A 22693-nucleotide genomic window follows, 5' to 3' on the forward strand; every position below is an offset into this window, starting at 1 on the left:
GAATATATTGGAAATATTTTCTTTGTACTTTTGTCAGTTAAATAAAGGTTCAAGAGAATTAACCAACCACAGATTCTTGATTTTATTGCATTTTAACACGTCACAACTTTTCTCGGAATGGAATATAATATTCTACTTCTGATTCAAAAAGAAAATTGAAGTTAAAGATCAAGTGTGTGATTTCTGAAAAACTAATGTCAACAAATTCAATTGTATTAGTTTATGATTTTCCAGGAAATCAAGCTATGGTGTTATTATGCATAGTTAGGCATGCACCAATATTAAAGTTATGATGAGATGATGGCCGATATTATATTTTTTTTTGTCAAAACAAATATGACACTAAAACTAAAAGAGTTTAAAATGCTTTGAATTTAGGCAGTATAAAAAAGGATGAAAAATGGAAAAAAGAATGAAAAATGGATATTCATTTGAGACTTGGCAGCCAAAAACAATGTTAATGTATTAATGTATTATGCACGATTAATATGTGGTTATCAGCATATATTAGAGATTTCTTTTGAATTTTATATATATATATATATATATATATATATATATATATATATATATATATATATATATATATATATATATATATATATGTATATAGTTGTAATTTTAATTCCTCAACCCCATTGCAAATCAGGTTTATTAGCAAAATGTACAAACATCCAAGGGAAACCACTTGAAACATTCGTTGTGTTGTGTTAAATTTCAGTTACTTTTGTTTGATTTGTTCATAGCAAACAGCTGAAAGTCTGTAAATGTTTCCAATAAACCTGATTTGCAATGGGGGTTGAGTAATATATATACACAGTATAAGACTGGAAATTAATCTCTAATATATGTTAATAACCACATAATAATCGTGCATCCTTACATACAGCAGTCCATCACTTGAGATTATAACAGCTAAACATTACCAACATTTATAAAATATTTGGCAAACAAACAAAATCATTCAATCAGCCAGCTGCTTTTAGTGCTATAAGCTTACCTTTGGTTCTGTGGCAGTGCCAAGCTGATTTCTGAAGGGAAAAGGTCCTCAATCAATCTGTGAAACAGAAAAGACTAATTAATTTGTATTCTTAATTAATTATAAAGTTGCCCTGGCCCATTATTTACTTAAATCAAATAACTACAAACCAGTCCACTTTAACCATCAGATCTGCAGGTTAAGAATACATTATGCAGCTGCTATACCTGGAGTGACAATGCAGCCCTGGCAACATTGAAAAGTCAAAGGGAAGGATAAATGTAGCCAAGCAATCTGATATGACCACAAAGGACTGGCAAAAAGGTTGTTTATTGCAACATGGCGCTTGTGGTCGTGACAGAAACTGAGCTGTTCAAAATGCTTCAATATTCCAACCCCAAGATTCAATTAATGCATAATGCACATATAATGCAAGCACAGTAGTTGTAGTACCATAAGATAAAAGCTCTTACAGAATAACATTTCAAGCAAATTGAAATCAACTGATTGATCCTGTCTCCACATAAGTCTATGAGATCACAAGATGATGTTGACATGGGGATGGTTTCTAATTTAAAGCAGAAAAACACATAACATGTCATTAACTAAAGATAAAACCTTTGTATTTTGCTGTATGTATAAGGAAAAGATTATATGAGTTATGGTTTTAACAGTAATGGTTTTAATAGAACAAATATTTACTGTAGTCTCCCAAATAGTTCACCCAAACATGAAAATTCTCCCATTGTTTAATCCCCCTCATGCTATCCATGATATATATGACTTTTAGGAAAATAATCACTCTCTGTGAGTCCATATGTCATGAATGGGTGCCGCTCTGTTGACACTGTGACATTAATCCATACGACCCCAATGGATGAACCAATGTCTTCTGAAGCAAATTGATGAATGTGTTTAAGAAAAATGCAAATGTTCTTAACTTTAAATATAAATGTCTTACTGTCAAGCGAGCAATCATGAGAGGGATGTTGTGTCACTTGACATAATTGTATTCTGAAGCTTCAGAAGACATTGATTCACCCACTGGGGTCATATGGATTACCGTCACTATCGCTGTGTGTGGTTTTTCAAGAGTCAACAGAGCGGCACCCATTCAATGGCATTATAGGGACTCACAGAGTGATTATTTTCCTAAACATATGTTTATTTGACAGAAAGTCATGTGTGAGGAAACGATAAGAGAATTTTTATTTTTGGGCAATCTCTCCCTTTAACATTGCGCAATAAAACAAACTATATGTATAATTAGAATAGCAGCACTCAACAATTTCAATCTATTACACCCCATGTGTTCAAAAGGTAACAACTATTCACAAGTTAATTATTCATTTTCGTGTGCATAAATTACTCCTGTAACAAACAAATAGCATTTTAACCTTAACAGTTTGACATAAACAAAAACAAATGAAAATAACTTTGCTATTATTTAAATCAGGGTTTCTCAAACTCGGTCTTGGAGGGCCACTGTCCTGCACAGTTTAGCTCCAACCCTGATCAAACACACCTAGCTGTGAGTTTCTAGTGATCCTGAAGACATTGATTAGCTTGCTCAGGTGTGTTTGATCAGGGTTGGAGCTAAACTGTGCAGGACAGTGGCCCTCCAGGACCGAGTTTGAGAAACCCTGATTTAAATGAATAATAAAAAAAAAAATTAAATAACCTAATAAATGTCGAAATGAATAACTAAATACGATTTATTGTTGCAGACTAATGCTTATTTTGTCAAAAAAGCATTAAACGTACAGTATGTAATCTTTTTCGCCGCTAGGGGTCGCTAACCTCTTACAATAACAAAGGCGTAGTTTGATGACGCAACATTTGCTAAGAATTATGGATCTTGTCGTCAACGTCAAGCCGACCAATCTAATAATGTTTATGGATGACTGAATACATCGATGTTTTTATCATGACTGTGATATGAAGCAGGTCGGGATTGATAAGAGACAGCTATCAGCTCCACATGCGACGCGAGTCCCGCGGATATAAAAGGAATATGGACATTTCATTCTACCGAACTACACGCAAGTACAGAATTACTCACAGGTCAGTTTATTAGACAAATTAAACTTGTGAGGTAACGCAGCGCTGTTTCACTTGGTCTAACATTACACTAGCACACTAAACTGCATTTAAATGTGTTGAAATTTATGTGTTAGTTTGTCTGTATGAGACTAGCAGTAAGCTAGATGCACATTAGAATAACATACAGATCATATTCTAACATTTTATCATTGTTGAACTATATAACATTGATTAGTTTTATGTAAATGTGCTCACCTGTTTAATAAAGTACATGTAGGAGCAGTTGAAGTCTCGGACGTGGAGCTCTCGTTTATATACTGTCTATGGGAGCTCTCGGCATTTCAAAAACACCGCGCTGAATTGATTCTCGTTTTAGTTCTCCTTTTTTATCCAAAGTCTGCTTGCCATGGTCCATAATGTTTGAACGAAACAACAACAGCGTGCAAATAGACATTGCGAACTACACAGTTGTCTGCGTCTGTCGCCTTGGTTACTATCAGAGGGCTCTGGTTGCTATGGCAGCATGAGCAGAAACCAGGGACAACGCGGATATGACGGCGACAAAACGGAAATAAAGAAACGTGACGTGTCTTCGAATTAAATTACAAATTTCTCCTGATTTGAAAGTTGTTGGAAACAGTCGGGATAATGTAAGTACACAACTAAAAAATATATATAACATAGATATAGTGATTTTTGCTATTTTTAAAGCAAAAAAGTTACATATTGTGCCTTTAAAGAAAATGGCATGTCATAATTTGACACTTTAAATATAGAGGAACATGTAAGTTATATAGGAAGTATAGCATGTCACACTGCCGGACACTGCTGTCATTGCTTGGCATTTCATGTCAACAACCCAATTACTGTAAGTATGGCTGAGGATCTAAAGCCGCTTTTCCACCGAAATTACCCGGAACAATTTGTCCCAGGAACTTTTTTCCCAGGAACCTTTTTTGCCCCAGACCGGTTGCTTTCTGCGTTTACACCGCGGTCTAAAGTACCGGGAAGGTAAACTGCGCGCAACTGCTCCTCCCAGTCTGCGACGGACAGTAATCAGTTTTGAGCGCCACATTTATAAGTATGGAGGAGATTCAAACTGTGCTGCAGTTATTGGTTTACTAACGAGGTAATTAACATAACAAAATAGACGAGCACTGATACTAAAGCGTGTTCAGAAAGCTCGTATGCGTATAAAATTAGACAAGGTATGTTGTGAGATGACTGGGACGAACGCGCAAAAATTTCCTTTCGCGCAAATACGCTTAAAAAAAGCCTGAACCCCGTCTATCAATCATAAATAGTGACAGTCTTGTAAATAGTTGTTTGTTACCAACCTCAAAGCGCTATTTCAATCCTGTTATAGTAAATTTGTAACATGGTTTGCCTTGCAATAGATGACAATGTGTAAACATAATGACTTAATATTAAAAGCTGTGGCAGAAAAGAGACGAGCACTGATAAAGCGTGTTCAGAGCTCGTAATGCTAACGTTAGATATAAAATTGTATGTTATCAGCTATTGCGGACATTGGCCGTGAGATGGCTGTGACGAACGCGCAGAAAGTTTCCTCTTCCACAAATACCCAAATAATAAAGCCTGAAACTCGTCGCCAGTCCCCCAGTTTTTTTTATTAAATTCCATATTTGCAGACAGACAACTTTACTGCATGAAGCCACTTTTTAAAAGGGAGGTTAAAAATAAAGAAAATGCTGCGTGGAGTCATCCAACCAAAATGCGGCGTGAACACAACCAATCAGCTTGTGCAGCGCACAAGTCCCACCCCTGAAAGTTCCTGAACTTTGAAAAAGTACTACCTCGTGAGCAGGGACTATCGGAGGGGGAAATATATACCCGGAACTTCATTTAGACCCTGGTTCCTGCGGTGTAAACACATCGAGTACCAGCCCAAAGTTCCTAGTTCCTGGGGAAAGTTCCTGCGGTGGAAACGCGGCTTAAGGCACAGACTGTATACAACACCTCAGATATGTTTTTAAAAAATCCTGTATATTCCCTATAAGGTATACCAATGGCTAAATATTATTAAAAAATAATAACATATTAAATGGTGCAAGAGACCATAATGACCCTAAAAGGTCATTGTTACCATTAGATTAAGCTTTAGTGCCTCACATACTCCAGAAATGAAGTTGAGTCAAATCAACACCATTCCACTATAAATAAACAGTCAACTGTAGTGGTGTGTGTGGGTCAGTGGGTTAGGCTATTTATACATAGCGAGTGGGGCCGAAATGCTTTGATAGACTCTCACACACCCTTCTTCATGTCTGCTACACAGCTGTTCACTAGACAACTGTTCTGGTTGAACTAAAAAAAAGACTATAGCTGCCTCTGTTAACTTCCCGGAGTATTATTTATACATTCATCTTCCAAAAAAAAAACCTAAACATAATGAAATATGCCATAAAATATGCCAAAAATATGCCATAAAAATCTTAAGTTAAGCCAATCTAAACCACTCACCAATTCACAAACACACTTTCAGCGCACCCAGTGAAGAAAATCACAACCATTTGCAATTCAAATTCAAGGATCCGCTCTCAGCGGCAGGAAGCCACATAAAGCCTAATGTTATGAGCTTGTTACATCTCGTTCATACTGATGGCAAGAGGAACAAAAGAGTGATTATTATCAATGTGACCTCCTCCACCAGTGGCCCGCATCCTTCTGTCCATGCAGATGAAAACTGATACACTTCCCTTTTCTAATGATTAACAGCTGAGCAAGAGAGAGATATGATGCTGCTAGGAGGACAAGAGCTGCAGAGCACCATTGCAGTACACAGTTGCAGATTGCTGCTCTGAATGGCACAGGGATGAAGGGTTGTGCCGCAGGACATCAGAGAGGAGCAACAGAGCCTGTCGTACAGCATCAACACAAGCAGTGAATACACACTGACCTAATACTGCCTCACCGTTTACACGTGACCGCACTAGTGAAAGGATGTTGTGCCATAGGCTGGTTTCATTCAGAAAAAGAGAAAGACAAGCGATATATCGGCCACGATACATGGGCCTATATATGTTCATTTTTTATCGTTATCGATATCGGCCTGATAAGAAAATTTGGGCGATATAATAAAGCTGATAAATAATGGATTATTTCCTTATATGTGATTGGAATAACTTAAAAAAAGAAAAAATTCAGTTCATGTGCAGCACAAGTATGTCAAATAGGCTACATAAAATTATAATGAGAACATTATAATAGTGTGCTTGGGACATGGATTTTAATGGTGAGACGTTTGCTTTTGTAATCAAGCTCTCAAAAATTATATAAAAAGTTGGATTTAGATTTATTGGCCAATATATCGGTTATCGGCTTTCAAATATAAAGAATTATCGGTTATCAGTATCGACCAAAATGTTCATATCGGTGCATCCCTAAAACTAAATATAAATATAAAAATATAAAATAAATAGCTATTTTGTGTAATGTTATCAGTGTAATGCTATCACATTATTAATGTAGAGCAGCACGATTCTGGATAAATCGAGGAATCAGGATTTCGTTTTTTTAAACAGAGATCACGATTCTCTCACGATTCTTAACACACAACTAAACAAAATTTATGACAAATGTTAATTGCTGCATTCTATTTAAAATGTTTAATGAATCTGAATGAATTATTTAAAAATCGGCTTGAATGAATGGTGGTGGCGACGACAAGTGTATCGCTATTTGAAGCGCTGTTACATCAAAAGCTGATTTACTATTTTGATCGCTACCATACGTTTAGCCTATATCCGAACTTTAAACTTTTGGTTGAAAATGTGTGGTTGAAAAGCTGTTTCATACCTACATGACAACTATGTCTGGATCAGCGACAGCGCCAATGCAGATCTGAATGCTTGCTGTGATCGTACGAAACTTTGTCATTTAGGAATGAGATCACGTGAGTGTTTAAATCAAGATTGCACTCTTTTAACAATTAATCGTGCAGCTCGATTTTATTGTAAAATACATATTGCGCATAATGCTACAATGTAAAAATGGATTAAATGGATTAAATAACTGAAAGTAGTGATGTTACTCTATTTACAAAGCATAATTTTGATATGCACAGTTTAAACAGAAGTCACTTTCAAACCAAGAAGCTTTCTGTTGGTCAACATTTGCGAAGATTCCTATTGAAATTACTCGATTTTAACCATGAAAACCATTTTCAACTATCTGGCATAAGTATTTCTGCTCCCAAGATGCGACCTGTCCATGCAAACTAACACTGCTTTTATTAGGCTACTGCTATGACCGAGTCTCATGCAAGTGTGTATCATTTTGAAAAAAAAAATTAAAATAAAGGTAGTATTCGTTTAATACCCAACACACCTCACGGCAATTCATAAGTATTTTAGGTTTTGGCAAATTCTTATGAATTCGTACAAAAATGTAAAATTTTCTGAGTAAAAAACAAGACATCAGCATTCTACAGACTGATGTTTAATAAACAGTCACAGCAGCTTATACCAGGTCATGCTTGTATTCTTTCACAGATGAATCAGGCAGCTGTGTGTATTTGGTGTGTTAATGTTTGTGTGTATCTGCAAGCACGTCTCTGGCCCTACAGCTCTCATTTCAAAGTCAGAGCTGTAAAGAGGAAGCCCCGCTCCCCCCTCCGGGCAGACACAGATTAAAAGAGGAACGGGGGGAGCTACTGACAGCCTCTGACTGCAGCGCCAGGAGCTTTAGTGTGTCACCTGTCTCTTCAACCTCCAGGCCTACATTTGGAATTGAAATAATTAACCTGGCAGAGCCTGTGAGCTGCTGGTGGAGTGGAGGGATGCAGCGGAGACCGGGAGTCATTAGTAGGTCAATAGGACTCGTAGAAGGAATGGACCAGAGGCCATGCTATGGCTTTGATGGGTGTTTAAATGATGAAAGCCAGTGTACGCTCTCTCTCTCTTTCTCTCTGAAGCCTCAGAGAAGAATTACCATCATCCATTCAAGAAAACACTCTTAAGCATTATAGCTAGTGGTGGTAATTACAACTCAAGCAGTTCACAAGAGAGAAAATAGAGCACTGCAAGAAGTAGGCAATCCACTGCTTTTCAGTGTACAATCTATGGCATTTCAGCAAGCAAGGTTTGTATGCAATCCCAAAAACTATTTCCATGAGACAATATGTAAACTGTATTTTAAGTGCTTCAAGCGATCCACATTTAGGGAATTCAGTCATAAAACATTTTTTTTTAAATCTAAGCACATTCTTAGATAGGTCACTCTATGACAGAGGGCAGGATAACTCATTAGCGCTATTTGCTAAGGCAATTACTCATACTTATTTTTGGAAACCCCAAACTCTACTTATAAACACAAAATGTCTGACCTAGTTTGCGGTGAGTACGATTTTTTTTTTATTTTAGAAAAAATAATAATACTTTAATTCAGCAAAGATGGCTTCCACAAGCAGAACAATATCAGTATCGTTAAGAAATGTTTCTTGAGCAGCAAATCAGCATATTAGAATGATTTCTGAAGGATCATGTGACACTGAAGAATGAAGCTGAAAATTCAGCTTTGCCATCACAGGAATAAAATACATTTTAAAATATATTAAAAAAGAAAAGGGTTATTTGAAATTGTAATAACAATAAATACAATATTGCTGTTTTTACTGTATTTTTCATCAAATAAATGCAGCCTTGGTGACTGGTGAACATAACAGAATTCTCTCAAAAACATCTTACCGACCCAATCTTTTGAACAGTAGTGTTATATATTTTTTCTTAAATGGTCAGACTTATGGTTTTAGTCTGGCGGCCGATCTGTAAAATCGGTTTAATGAATGCAAGTATCTTACATTAGCCACTGACTGAGCACATTATGTGAACATGTGACTCATATTAAGGGTGTGAAAAGGCTCTAGTCTCATATGAGACACACACAAAGTAAAAAAGGAAAGAACAAGGTCCATCTAGACTCTGCAATTTCTCTGGCCAGTGACACAGATGAACATACACACAAAAATATGACTCAACCACCACCCACTACGACCTCCAACAAATCTCACACAAAAGCCTCTCTGTGTGCTTGTCTTTTATGGGAGAGTTATGCTTTGAGTGGCCCAACTCCCATGACCACATGTCAGACTTTTCTACCCAGAGTGTCCTAAACTGGGCCACATGGACAGAAAGACACCTTCCCTGAGAGTTAGCAAAACCGGGGCGTGCTTTGTGTTAGTGTGGCCAATGATGAAAATAGCAGCAGTCAATAAGGATACACAAGAGACAATCGCTTATACATTAGATCATAGCAGGAAAACACAGCAACAAGAATGACCAGTGTTAAAATGGAGCTGGTGGAGAAACAACACAAAGCAGGAACAATATTGGTTGCAGCCATTTCCTCCAATACAAAAATAGAACCGTATCCGGAGGTTAAAGTGATGTTATAGACTAGAAGAAAGTAGTCAGCATGTACAGACGGGAAGAGTTTCTAATGTGCATCAGCAGAATGTTTCGGTATCAGAGTAAAACCGATTTCAGTTTAAATGTCATAAATGTAAAGACTCATAACCAACAGCGATCATTTCCTATTTTTCCCACTGGGTGGGAGAGAAAGCATGAGAAGATACCTCATCCATATCGATCTCTCTGCAGGCCGTTGGCCTTTCCCGGAAATGCACTGTGATCTCAGTGCGCTGGGATCTGCCGGTAGACATGGGATGGCGGTGTGTGTGCGAGGCATTATTCCAAAGCATCTCTCAGATCTAGTCAGCTACATAGTAGGTACCTTACAAACATGTCCACTATGCACAAAGAGATCTGCAGATAATGTACATTAGTCATTGACATTAAGAACATCCATTAAGGCCGGGACACACCATCGGGACATTTTTGAGCGTCGGTTGGCTTAGGTTTTTCAGTGTGTTCCATACCGTTGGCTCCAGTCGGACACAGTCTGGGTTTTTCGGGCCGAGTCAGCATGTTGAATTGGCGTCGGGCCATCGGTGAGAGAGAGAACTCTGATTGGCTGTTCAGCTTAGCGAACGAGCCAGTGAACGAGAATAAAAGCAAAAGTGGTCAAAGCGAGCAAAGAGGTCAAGACGGTACAGACATCATCTTACCTGAGCATTCGAATGCATGAATATTTTCATCATAACAAGAGCTGAATGGAATAAAAAAGTGATCAGCATGATTTATAATCAAAATGTTAAGCAAGCGTTGCTTTGTTTACGGTTTGTAGCTATATCTGCAGTCCTAGTTTCAGTCTCCCTTTTTGAATGACAAAAACAGACTATTGATACGTGCTGATATAGAGAGATATTAACTTGCTCGCAGGCGCAGAACGCATGTTTGACAGTCGCCTTTAGTCCTTTTGGTGTGTTCAAGCACAGCTTTTTGGCCGAGACGCAGTCGACAACAGTCAGCTTTCATTGCCACTAGTCCTTTGACGTCGGCTTGGTGTGTCCAAGGCTTTAGAGGTTTTTTTTATTTAGCTGTATCAGTCATTATTAAATAATTAATTGTGCATGCATGCTCATTCTCATGTTTTTATATTTAGATTACCTTTGCCATCATCAAACCAACTATTAAAAAAACTATTAAATATCATTTTCAGTAATTGAAATAAAGCTGAAATAAAATAAAATACAAATATCAGATGAAAAACTGCAACTAACTGAAATGAAATAAGTTGAAGCACTACAATTATTAAAATAAAAACAGAAAAAAATCGAAGCAACATTTTAGAAAGAAATTTAGACCACATAAAATCACATACAATTATTAATTTAATTTTAACCAATTTAAATGAAAACTTAAAATATAAAAAAAGATAACACTCTAATAATTGAATAACCCTTGTAATTTAACTAATAATTTTAATTTTACTAATAATTTTCAGTGTTTTCTTTTTAATTTATTTAGACAAAATAAAAATAATGATCAGCTTATTGGTATCGGACAGAATGAAAAAATTGTTTCATCCTCAGCATCATGCACAAAAAAAGATGAATATAGCAATGAAAATGAAAGCAAAACACAAATGACAAGCTATTCCATACGAGGGAACGCCTTAGGCAGGAGTGCTGAAGACCCATCATAACTCCACCAGACCTGCTTTGAAATTCTATCCCACAAATCCATGAGCCATCTCTACTTTCACACCGCAGTAGCAGTCTTTATCACATTTATACACACAATGGCGTGTGTATGTCTGGGTTTAATCGCAGAGGAGCTGATTAGTTTCTGCGCACCACGGTTGGCGCCGCTGGAAGGTCAGAGCGATCTGATTCAGAACACACACATGCTGAAGCACGCAATAGTGGAAAAATTTCAATGCTGACATGGTATCCATGAGCCAAATAGGACAACAGTGAACTATCCCTTTAAGGCTTCGTTGTTGCCATGCATTCTGAGATTGATATGCAAAAGGCATGCTTTAAAGTGTACTCAAAATTTACAGTGGAAGTTGGGAACACACCTATGATACCATAAAATGCTGCCTACACATGCAGCTCACTTGGTGTGATAGAGGATTAAAGAACCTTTTCATTGTGCAGCCATCACACTCGCATTAAAGAACCACAGAGTAGGTGATTCTCTGCAGACACATTTTTTGTTACGCTGGTTGAAAGTCTCCTCATATCCTGATAGCAATCACTCTGTTAAGCGGTCTAAATGTATTTTTATAAATATATGTCGTCTGTGGAAGGCGTAGGGCCATAGGATGTTCGTTCAATCGTTGAGTTCGGTCCGAACGGTCCTATAGCATGTGTTCCCTGTCGGTCAATGTGTGTTTGCATACCACAGCGCAGCCTGTTTACGCAGACATAATAAGTCATCAGCACGTTCAAGTACACTGTGAAGACAAGAGCGAGAATGGCAGGCAACCAGCAACAACAACCAGACTCTCATCGTGGAACCCCTGGCATGCAAGAAATATTATTACACACTGACAAGTTTTGCTAGCTATTAGCTAAACAAACCGAAAACTTGCTGCATCTAATTCCGTTTTTAAGAATTTGTTTACATTTGGTATTGTAGTACTGTTAATAACTGTACTATAAAGTTTTCTCTAAAATTATAAATATGTCTATGGCAGGGAGGGTTGGATGTACGCTTTTAGTGCTATTAGGCTAAAGTTAGCATTTTCCCAGATGTACTACTGCACCTTTAAGTTTAATAGCAAATTGCTAGGTTTGCTGACCTATTGCATGACTGAAACTGAACTCTCATCATTACATTTAAGGATCTACAACAGAGGATAGCCAATGCAACACATGCTGCTACATGACTTGGACACAACCCCAAGAGGAGTTTTATCTAAAGGTCCAGTCGTGTGGATCAGATCCGATTAGACAGATTCAATATCACACACACACGATTTACTCTTAATTTGTACTTTGTCTCATGAAATTCCCAAACAGTAACAAGCCAAGAAGTGATGGCAAGATATGTTTTTCACATTTGAGTCGCAAAATAGTTATTAAAAATTTAATTAGCACAAAATAGTGCATTTCAACTTGCCCGTACACACACTTCACCTCCAAAGCTGAGAGAATTCTTAATGTAAATTATATGGAAGTGGCTTGGGTTTCTTAAAAGCGATGAAGTGCTGATTAGGGGCCGGTTCACACAGAACGCATATTTGCGGGTAAAAGCACAAGTTGATCATCAATGAATAATAAAATAAAATAAAATAGTGAACAGTGGACTTTTATGTATAGGTTGTACCTCTTCAAATATTTGGTTTCTCCAAGCTTCAGTCATTGTCGGGATACTCTTCAATCTGGTAGGATTGTCAAAATATACTGTATACGGTGATGAATATCTATTTTGATCAATACGGAAAAAATATTGTGTTCATATTTGATGACATATCGCCCAGCCCTAATTGCACCCTTTCGGACTCTGAGGACACAATGCGCATGATGCTCTTCTTCAGCCACCCAATAAGAGTCTGGCTCTGGGATGGTGTTAGGAGGGTCTAGGCCATGACGTCACAAATGAGGTGAATCCTCAAAACACACAGACACACACACAGAAAACAGGGGCTTTAAGAGATAGTGTAAGCTGTAATGACTAACAAATGTTGTTTTTAAACAGAAGACTACATTTCAATATTTAATATTAACAATAATTATAATTAAATATTCAGTTTAAAAATAGTAACAGGCAACAAATATGCTTAATCCAACTATATGTGTGTGTACACACCTTTAGTGTCTAATACACGTTCCCTTTCCTTACTAAACATATAAAGACGTTCAGACAGTTGGAAAATTTCTTCTGAACTTCGGCCTAAATCTTAAACTTTTCTGACAGTTTCCAGAAAGCTTAAACAGAGTGACACTTCTGACTGAAAAGAACAGGCAAAACCTATTTTTCTGTTAATAAACACAAGTTAAACAAAATAAAGGTGTCAATCTGAACAAACTTCAACAATTACATCCAGGAACATTTGCCTCTCCTTTACCTCAGAGCTGGACTTGTTAGAGGGAAAAACAGCTGGGATGTAATTATGTCTCTCCTTGCATTACCACAGCTGTTCCAGACATGTTATAACACGATCAAATGATTTTCTGTGTAAGGAGTTCACTCTTAGAGCTGGATATATAGAGGATTCTGTTACTCCCAGTGCTGAAACTAACTTTGAATTATGAGAGTAGCTTGTAGATTGGGAAGCTAAAGTTTCAAACTAGTCAAGCGACCCTTTTGTAACAGAAGTTGCAATAAAAGTTAATACAAAAAAGTAGCGAACTGGTACATAGCATCTGTTTAGAGGGGCAAAATGTGTTAAAGATATCACATCCCAATAAATAACAGTGAAAACAGAAAGTAAAATTTCTCAACTCATAACTCAAATGAATCATTTTGAACGTGTTGATTAACGTACTGTACGAACGTATCAACTAAAATGAATCACACTGAACTCTTTTCTCTCTCTTCATCTTGATCATTCTTTCTCAGACAAATTAAAACGATACTGCCAACATCTCTACATTTCTCATTCACCTTCAACAAGAGTTTGACCTTAACCAGCTGACACTGCTCACAGTCAGATACTGAGCTAGTAAAATAAACGTCGCAATGAATCAATAAACAGAGAGGGAAGAAGACCAGAAACCTGCATCCTGATCTCCATCCTCTCATTCTTCCCCCGGTCCACCACACAGGGAACAGAGCAGAAAGCTTGGCACGATGGGAAACAACAACATTAGACGAGTGAACCAAAAGCAAATGAGGTTAGATTTTCCAAGCACGGATTTCAACATTATATCAACTCGCCAGAAAGTTTCTTCTATTCATACTCTTTCTTTTTACGATCTGGATTCTGGCAAGCCTACAATTTTGCTGCTGAGAGATTACCACTTATTATGAATCCTCTATAAAACCAATAACAAAATGGGTTGCGTGGTTACATCAAGGTAGAGATCTCAGAGATTCAACCACTTACAGGTCAAGACAGAACAACTTGTGACGCTCGGATAGCACGGTCAAGGCCAAGCAGAAATTTGTTCAAGCTGAGATTTGGGAACACAGATATCTCTGTAGTTATCACGCAGTCAGAGACACGTCTGCCACTATTTGAGCTGACAGAGAGATAGCACTAGCAGTGATGGTTGATGCTCTATCATGCGAACTCTACCCCCATTGTCACTCTCTCACACTCTCTTACCCGAACACACTTGGCTGCCTTACAAGAGTAGGTCAGGACTGAAACAGTGGGTCGCTAAAGCATTAACAGCCGACCGCTAGCAGGTCGCTTCTTTGGTCATGCTGAACAAAAATAACACAGTACCACTTGCTAATATCTAAAATATCCTTAAAAAACAACCCCCTCTCCAGCAACCCCACTTACTTACATTCTCATTCTAATATTACAAATTAACCTTCTCTTTTTCACTCTATCTCTTTGGTTGTAATTTATGCTGCTTTACATTTGACTAAACGACGACTCAAGGCTAGAAAGAGAAGATGCATCAAATATAGACCTTATGTAGCCCCGCCCCTTTTCAGCGCTGTGCTCGTTGTCTTTTGACTTCCGGTCTGTATTTTCACAGCGATTTTGCGTGTTTATTAATGAACGGCTCGCTTTAAAATCTTCCCGGTCGACTGACATTTGTTAAGACATCTACATTACAGTCCTCATGATAACTTTCGTTAACTTTACATTAAGTAAATCCACTTCAAAAGCTAATTACTCCTGGACAGCAATGCCATAGAAATATACAGAGCGACCGCAAAAACGGAAGTTAAAAGACAATATTCTAAAGATGGCGGCGCCCTCGTTTCTCTGGCGCACAAGGTCTATATACCAAAATGAGAGACTTTGCTAAATGTTAATGTATTATTTTTAATTTATTAAAGGGGATATGAACTAAAAAAAAAAATGTATGAAGCGAACAAATGGACAGGCAGTGTCTTGGTGGTGGTGGTGGCGCAATGGATAAGACACATGCCTTTGGTGTGAGAGACCTGGGTTCGAATCCACTGTGAGACACCAATGTGTCCTTGAGCAAGACACTTAACCCCTAGTTGCTCCAGAGGCGTGCGACCTCTGACATATATAGCAATTGTAAGTCGCTTTGGATAAAAGCGTCAGCTAAATGAATAAATGTAAATGTAAATGTAAATGTGTCTTACTGATGCGATCTGACTAGAACTTTGTTAAAAATAAAGTTCATCCACTCTTTCTTAATGTTAGGATCACAAGGATGGCAATGAAAAGACTGTGTTTTCCCATAACTTGGCACTTCAAAACGTCTTGCAATCCTCAGAAGCATCTCTATTGTTTTGTTGCTGGTGTAATGACACGTACAAATCGGTGGGCGGGGCTAAAGAGGCAATGATGTAAAATGTAGGTGTTAATCTTCTTCGGCAAAGGCAGTCTTTCGTCACACTATGACGTAATAATATGACAAAATCCAAAACGAGTAGTTTTCTGAGCTTGGTATCAATAAAAGCTGTTTAGACTAATGATAAAGTTTTGAAAACATCCATGAAAATTGTATTTCTCAATGCATGACCACTTTAAGACATGATATGACAATTTCAGACAAATTGTAAAAGTTTTGTCTTTTAAATAAATTAAAACTTTTATTAAATTAATCACGTAACATTAAAGAGATTTATGTTACAAAAGATTTTTATTTCAAATATATGATTTTCCTTTGAAGTTTATATTCATCAAAGAGGCTTCCACAAAAATATTAAGCAGCACAACTGTTTTAAACATTGATAATAATTAGAAACGTTCCTTGAGTGACTTAATGATTTCTGAAGGATCATGTGACACTGAAGACATCAAGTAATCATGCTGAAAATTCAACTTTGCCATCACAGAAATAAATTACATTTTAACATGCATTCAAACACAAAAAAAATATTTTTAAATTATAATAATATTTCACAATGTTACTGTTTTCACTGTCTTTTTGATCAAAGAAATGTAGCCTTGGTGAACATAAGAGACTTCTTGGTTCAAATGAACAGTTATTCCTATTCCAAACTCACATCATTGGTGCCAAATGTTGCCAAGTTGGGCCTCTCAAACAAGCAGATTAGACCATGTGATGCCACAACCAGACAGTATAGAAATTACACACTACATCTTACTAAACTGTTCTTCACCTTTTACTGAAACCATATCTGCACACTAACCGGAGGAGGAGGAGAGCTGATTGGCTGGAACATGTTGAAATACTGAAATACATATGGCTGAAATACACCCATGTGTATTTACATTGGGTGAGGCATTGTTCCACCTATCTACCAAAACAAAAGCTGCTCAGGTGGCAACAGTATGAATCAGCAAAATATCATGGCATACAAACAAACTACTTGGATGTTAATATACTACCTTTCATCAACAAATGCAACTGCTGACAACTTCAACACAATTTGATGATCGACACTACAGCACTGACAGACAGACAGAAAGATCTCCTCGAACAATTTCAGAAAGTGCCAAAGGCAAATCTGCCTCACCACAAACACATTTACACGCTCTCTATCAGCACTGAACTTTAATAATGTGGAACAACGATTGAAAAAAACATATTACTTGGAATACTTGATTCTGGTTGCTCAATCATTCTGCTGTCAAACAAGTCATTTGGTATAAATAATCACTAAACTGCATAACACACCTTAAAGTCAAGCACATTTTTTTGTGCTAATAAAATGGGGGTTTTACAGTATTAAAGTGACATGTGAAGGCCAAGTAAGGTAACCCATACTCGGAACCGATACTCTGCATTTAACCCATTCAAGTTACACACATTGGGAGCAGGGAGTAGTGAACACACACACACACTGCAAACCGTGGATACACATAACCGAACCAGTGGGCAGCCATTTTTGCAGCGGCGCCCAGGGAGCGATTGGGGAATAGGTGCCTTGCTCAGTCACTTCCTGCAAGTATTGAGAATCGGATTACCAGTCTGACTCTCTAACCATTAGGCCATGACTGCCCCTACAAATATCATCAATATATATCTAATTAAAAGAAATATTACGTCTACCCTACCATAAGGTCCACTGACTGATATCCTAGCTGTGCTTTCAGCTCTTGTGTCAGTCGACAGTCTCTTTCTTTTCACATAAACAAACAATATAGCTCAAATCAATAATTTAAATATTTATTTGGTAAGTGGCCATGTAATAAGCAGGATAATATACAATCAGCAGATCGTTACCACTCCATCCCATTTGGGGTGTTACAACAAGACACCTTTCCTTCGCACTGGGGTCCTGATTACTCCATCTAGTTTATTTTGTAATGAGCAGTTGACTGTACATTATCCCTTAATATGGTGCCTTATAATAAGAATCACATGTATTGCATTTCTGAAGCACTCCTGAGGAATGCAAGATAAACTTCTGTCAGTTATGCACAAAAGGAGGACAAACAGCACACGTTGAGAGTGTCACTTCACACTCGGCTGATTGTAGTCCTTGAGCAGAACTGATAGAACTCTGGTTGTTCATTCCTTCTCTCCCTTTAGCCCATGTCCTGTGGGAAACAGCCACTCCTCTCAGGGGGACGTGGGGATGAAGGCTGCCAAGGTCAACTGTGTCCATAAAATCTTGGCAGCAGTATAATGTGACACTTAATCTCATTGACTGTCAGTGGCTAAAGGAGCTCAAATGAAGGCTGCAGCCTATCAAAAAGAACCACTCCACTATCTGTGGTCTTAAAGCATTAGTTAACCCGAAAATCTAAATCTGTCATCGTTTACTCACCTTTATGTTATACAAATGACTTTCTTGCCAAGTCATACAGGTTTGCAACAGCGTGAGGGTGAGCGTGGTGAAATTCTTCGCCCTCATGTGAAATTTTCAATTGCGCGGAAATGAACCGTTTTCGTCTGTCAAAATCCGTATGGGAAATGTGAACACACCTAAAGAGTTTGTCAAAGAAGATATATAAGACGAAATAAATAAGTGAGATGTATAACACTCAAGTAAAGCTCTGAGGTGTGGATCATATTTAATCAGCTGTTTATAAAAATGCTGTTCATAACAGATCATTGGGCACAGCCTCTAATAATGGCAATTAAAATAGCTTAACTCAAAAACTAAAGCTACGTTCACACTGTTATTCCATATGCGTTTATATGTGTATCCGATTGGAATCTGATCTAAAAATGACATCCACATTGTGTATCACAACAGTTCAGATCTGATTTGTGTGTCCATGCCACTCTTTTGGTTTCCGGAATATCCTTATTGGATTTTGACATAGGCTAGCGTTGGCAGGTATACGCCAAAAACAGTAACAACATCAACAACAACAGCAACATGGAGGGGTTTGCAATACAGATGTTGTCTTAATTATAACATGACAATGTGTATCGCCACGCTGGACTACAGCATCTTATCAGACAGCGGCATAACTATAGGAGGCTGGTACACGTGGCTTTATTAAGTGCTGTTGTCTCTGGCAGCAAAACATGTCTCCATTATATTGTCATTTTCTGCTTGTCCGGCAAATAATACTTTATAACCTTGTTGTTCCTATAACAACATCTGACGTTTACATTTTACGAGCCGTTAGAAAGTCACATAAACCACGCGAAATCCGATCAGAGCAGTCAGATTGAAATAGATTTCAAGAAATGCGATTTGAATAGGATTTCAAACCACACATAAATGTAGATCAAAACAGATCTGTAAAAATTGCATATCATGTGATTTATTGCCATTCACACTTGCTTAATCTGACCGGATTTCAATCAGATATGCACTGGCAGTCGAATATGCAGTGACTTAGACTGACAGCTTAAATTATCAGGGCATTATTTTAAACATTTATTTTCCAACAATATAAGTATAATACAATATAAATAATGTTTTCAGTGACAGCATTTCATGTGGTAGAAAGCATGACAAAGAAGCTTTTGGAAGTGTATAATTTCTGTGCCATTAGTGTCTCCAAACGGAATTGCAAAAATGATGTTTGTTTTCAAACAAGCTTTTTCCAAACCCATTTACCATTGGTCAATCAGATAGTCCTGCCCCCAAACTCACACCATTGGCTGGGCTCATGTTGCTGTGCTGGTGGAGATGCTCAATCAGACAGAGCAATGTTTTAAAGGACCACAGAACCACAATACTTCCTCTTTTCAGGGGAAACCAACAATCTACAAATGGCTTATTTTAGTGCACTGCAAATTACAGTAAAACAGGTTAAATTATTGTAACACTGAAAACATACACTTCACCTTAAAGGGATACTCCACTTTTTTTGGAAATAGGCTCATTTTACAACTCCCCCAGAGTTAAACAGTCGAGTTTTACCGTTTTCGAATCCATTCAGCCGAGTTTCTGATGTTTAGAAGAATATCAATAACCAGACAGTTTCTGGTCTCATTGACTTCCATAGTAGGAAAAAATATATACTATGGAAGTCAATGAGACCAGAAACTGTCTGGTTATTGATATTCTTCTAAACATCAGAAACTCGGCTGAATGGATTCGAAAACGGTAAAACTCAACTGTTTAACTCAGGGGGAGTTGTAAAATGAGCCTATTTCCAAAAAAAAGTGGAGTATCCCTTTAAAGTCAGCATGACATGAAAATTCTGCTATTTTCTAAATGCATGTTATATATCTTATTGTGATCATTTCTTCCATGCATGCGTTTGACCTTGTAAATTAAGAATTTCATTAACAGAACTTTTTTTGCAATGACAGACTTCTCTCTGGTGCCGTATGCCTCCTCCAATCATTGCTTAAACTCTTTCTTACAATAGACTGAAAGCTCACGTTCAGATCTGCCTCCATCTAATCAACAACCGATGCACAGAACCAAGTCCTTGACCGGCATTTGTTCTTTTTCAATAATCTATTTCACTATACATCACAATTGGGAAGAAAAGATCTGTTGCTACTTCAGTTTTGGCCATTGTAAATAATTCATTCATTTTGATAGCAAATTGAGTGCATGAACGCAGTGAATCTCCCTCTCCAACAGTTTACCTCTCACACACACAGATGAAGCCGTGTCACTGCCTGTGGCAGCTGCCAATGTTTCTAAAACAACACTGTTTGAGAGGCTGTAAACACTTTTAATCTTTTACCCAATATAGGCAGGTTACAATGTAAGCAGTGCTGTTAGAAGGGAAGCCAATGCAAGGGGGGCAAAATCTGCCATTGTTGTAAGACAGTTCACATTAATGTGAACATAATACAGAACCAAACACGCCTAAATAAAACATTGGATCACAATGCAAAGCTCAACAGGCCATGTGTACAAACACTCTGACATGAGTCACCTCGTTCCACCTTTACATGTTTACAGTGTTATGGAGATGGGGGGTTTATATGACAAATCATTCTGATGACAAATCAGGCTCTGGTCTTTATATCCAAGGGAGCAAACATCTGCATAGAGTCAGACGAGTGCCATTCATGAGTGAAACTAAGCCGATGACAGATCACACACACCTGACAATACACTCGGGCTGCTATAGAGCAGATGTCAGCTGATTAAAGCTGGCACGAAGTCCTCTCTCACTCACGAAACATTAGCAATATTGCACTTGTGCTGCACTGAAGATTGATGCGCACGGTTGACCTGCTCCTGCCCCAACAAAGGACGTCCTTTCGTCCGGGACTCGTGGGACGCTATTAATTTAAACGATTGCACTCCCTTTTATCCTAGCTGGCCGTTTCCTCTTCCTCTGCTCTTTTCCTCCGTCCTGAAGAGCCCCGCAGTCGTCTCCAGTTTCAGTACTGAGAGTGGGCGCAGTGCGAGCCGTCAGATATCGCCTCATGCTGCAAAGGTCAGCAACACAGAGAACCTACTGGATCTTTATCAAGACTCATTTACGATCACTTAGGACAAAGAATCTGTCAAGCAGAAAAAGATCCAGGCCGCTAGACTCTCTGCATTTGAACCCCAGGGTCCACACTGCCAGCATCCACCCTAGTTTCACAATCACTTGACGTCATTCTGGTATAGTAGGCCAGCTCTAGAAAGAGGAATCCGGTGGGAATGGACACTGGCTTGCTGCTGCACATATGGTGAGAGGTAATGATAATTATTTCTGCACATACCACTAACAATGCATTTTGGAACACTTACAGCAACACTGAAGAAAAATCTCCCAGTGTAATTCCTATATAAAAAGCAAAACAATTTCTTTGTTTTGCATCCCTCTCTGCACATATTCTACTGCTCCCACTGGATTAGACTGAAGCAACAGCAGTCTGTGCAGGAGAAATAAATCTCAAGTTTAATGCATTACCAGCAGCAAGCGCAGTAAAGCTTCCAAAATCTGAAGCAAAGAGATTGCTATTAGAATATTTCCTCTATACCAATGCAATGATCCACATTTCAGATCTGAGCTCTTCCAGTCTGCCTCTAGCTTCTACTGAAGTCATCAAAGATGCATATGATAGATGATAGTACATTCTTATATGACAGTCATCTGCAATCTACAGTTAAAGTAGCATTAAAAGAGCCATAAACACATTATTTTTGGACTGTTCTGACCACTACACACTACCCTTCTTTGGGGGTCTGTATTTTTTGTTTTATGTCTCATTAAGAAACATTTTTATTATTATTATTATAAATTTTGAAAATTATTAATATTTTTGTGGAAAAATAGAGGATGAAAATAAATGTGAAAATAAAATGGAACAAAATAGAGGATGTAAAAGATATATGAAAATAAAATGGGAAAAAAATAGAGGATGAAAAAAATATATGAAAATAAACATTTTCAGGATTCTTTGATATATAGAAAGTTCAAAAGAACAACATTAATTTGAAACAGAAATGCATGTGTAACAATGTAAAAGTGCTCAATTTTATCAATGGTTTTTTGACCAAAAAACGGTTGCTCATGCATGCTACATTTTTGTTGTTATGTGAACTGTTTTAGTGTTTACATGCTGAAAAACTATTTAATGGCAGGATTCATTGTTACAGCATACCTCATAATGTTACAAATTACCTTTCATTTAAAGGAAACTTTCCGGAAAAAAAAGCCTGAAAAATAAATATTCGCTTAAGTAAAAGTATACACAATCTCAGACAAATATGTGCGAAAATAGGCCTCCACTGCACGGGCACCAAGACTGGCACTAAACCCACAGCTGTCATGGGGTGTCATGGGCAAAGGGTGGAGCCTGAAGAGTGTGTGTGTGTGTGTGTGTGTGTGTGTGTGTGTGTGTGTGTGTGTGTGTGTGTG

General features: G+C 37.8%; 1 protein-coding gene across 1 annotated transcript in view; it reads right to left on the bottom strand.

Moving 5' to 3' along the window:
- raph1a (Ras association (RalGDS/AF-6) and pleckstrin homology domains 1a) overlaps positions 1-22693 on the bottom strand; it is a 77375-nt gene that overhangs the window by 53831 nt on the left and 851 nt on the right. The window contains exon 2 of the mRNA XM_079882100.1: positions 1001-1057. The gene's annotated coding sequence lies outside the window, so the exon portion shown is untranslated. The remainder of the gene's footprint in view (positions 1-1000; positions 1058-22693) is intronic.

The sequence above is a fragment of the Squalius cephalus genome, assembly GCF_949319135.1.
Source record: "Squalius cephalus genome assembly, chromosome: 9".
Lineage (NCBI taxonomy): Eukaryota > Metazoa > Chordata > Actinopteri > Cypriniformes > Leuciscidae > Squalius > Squalius cephalus.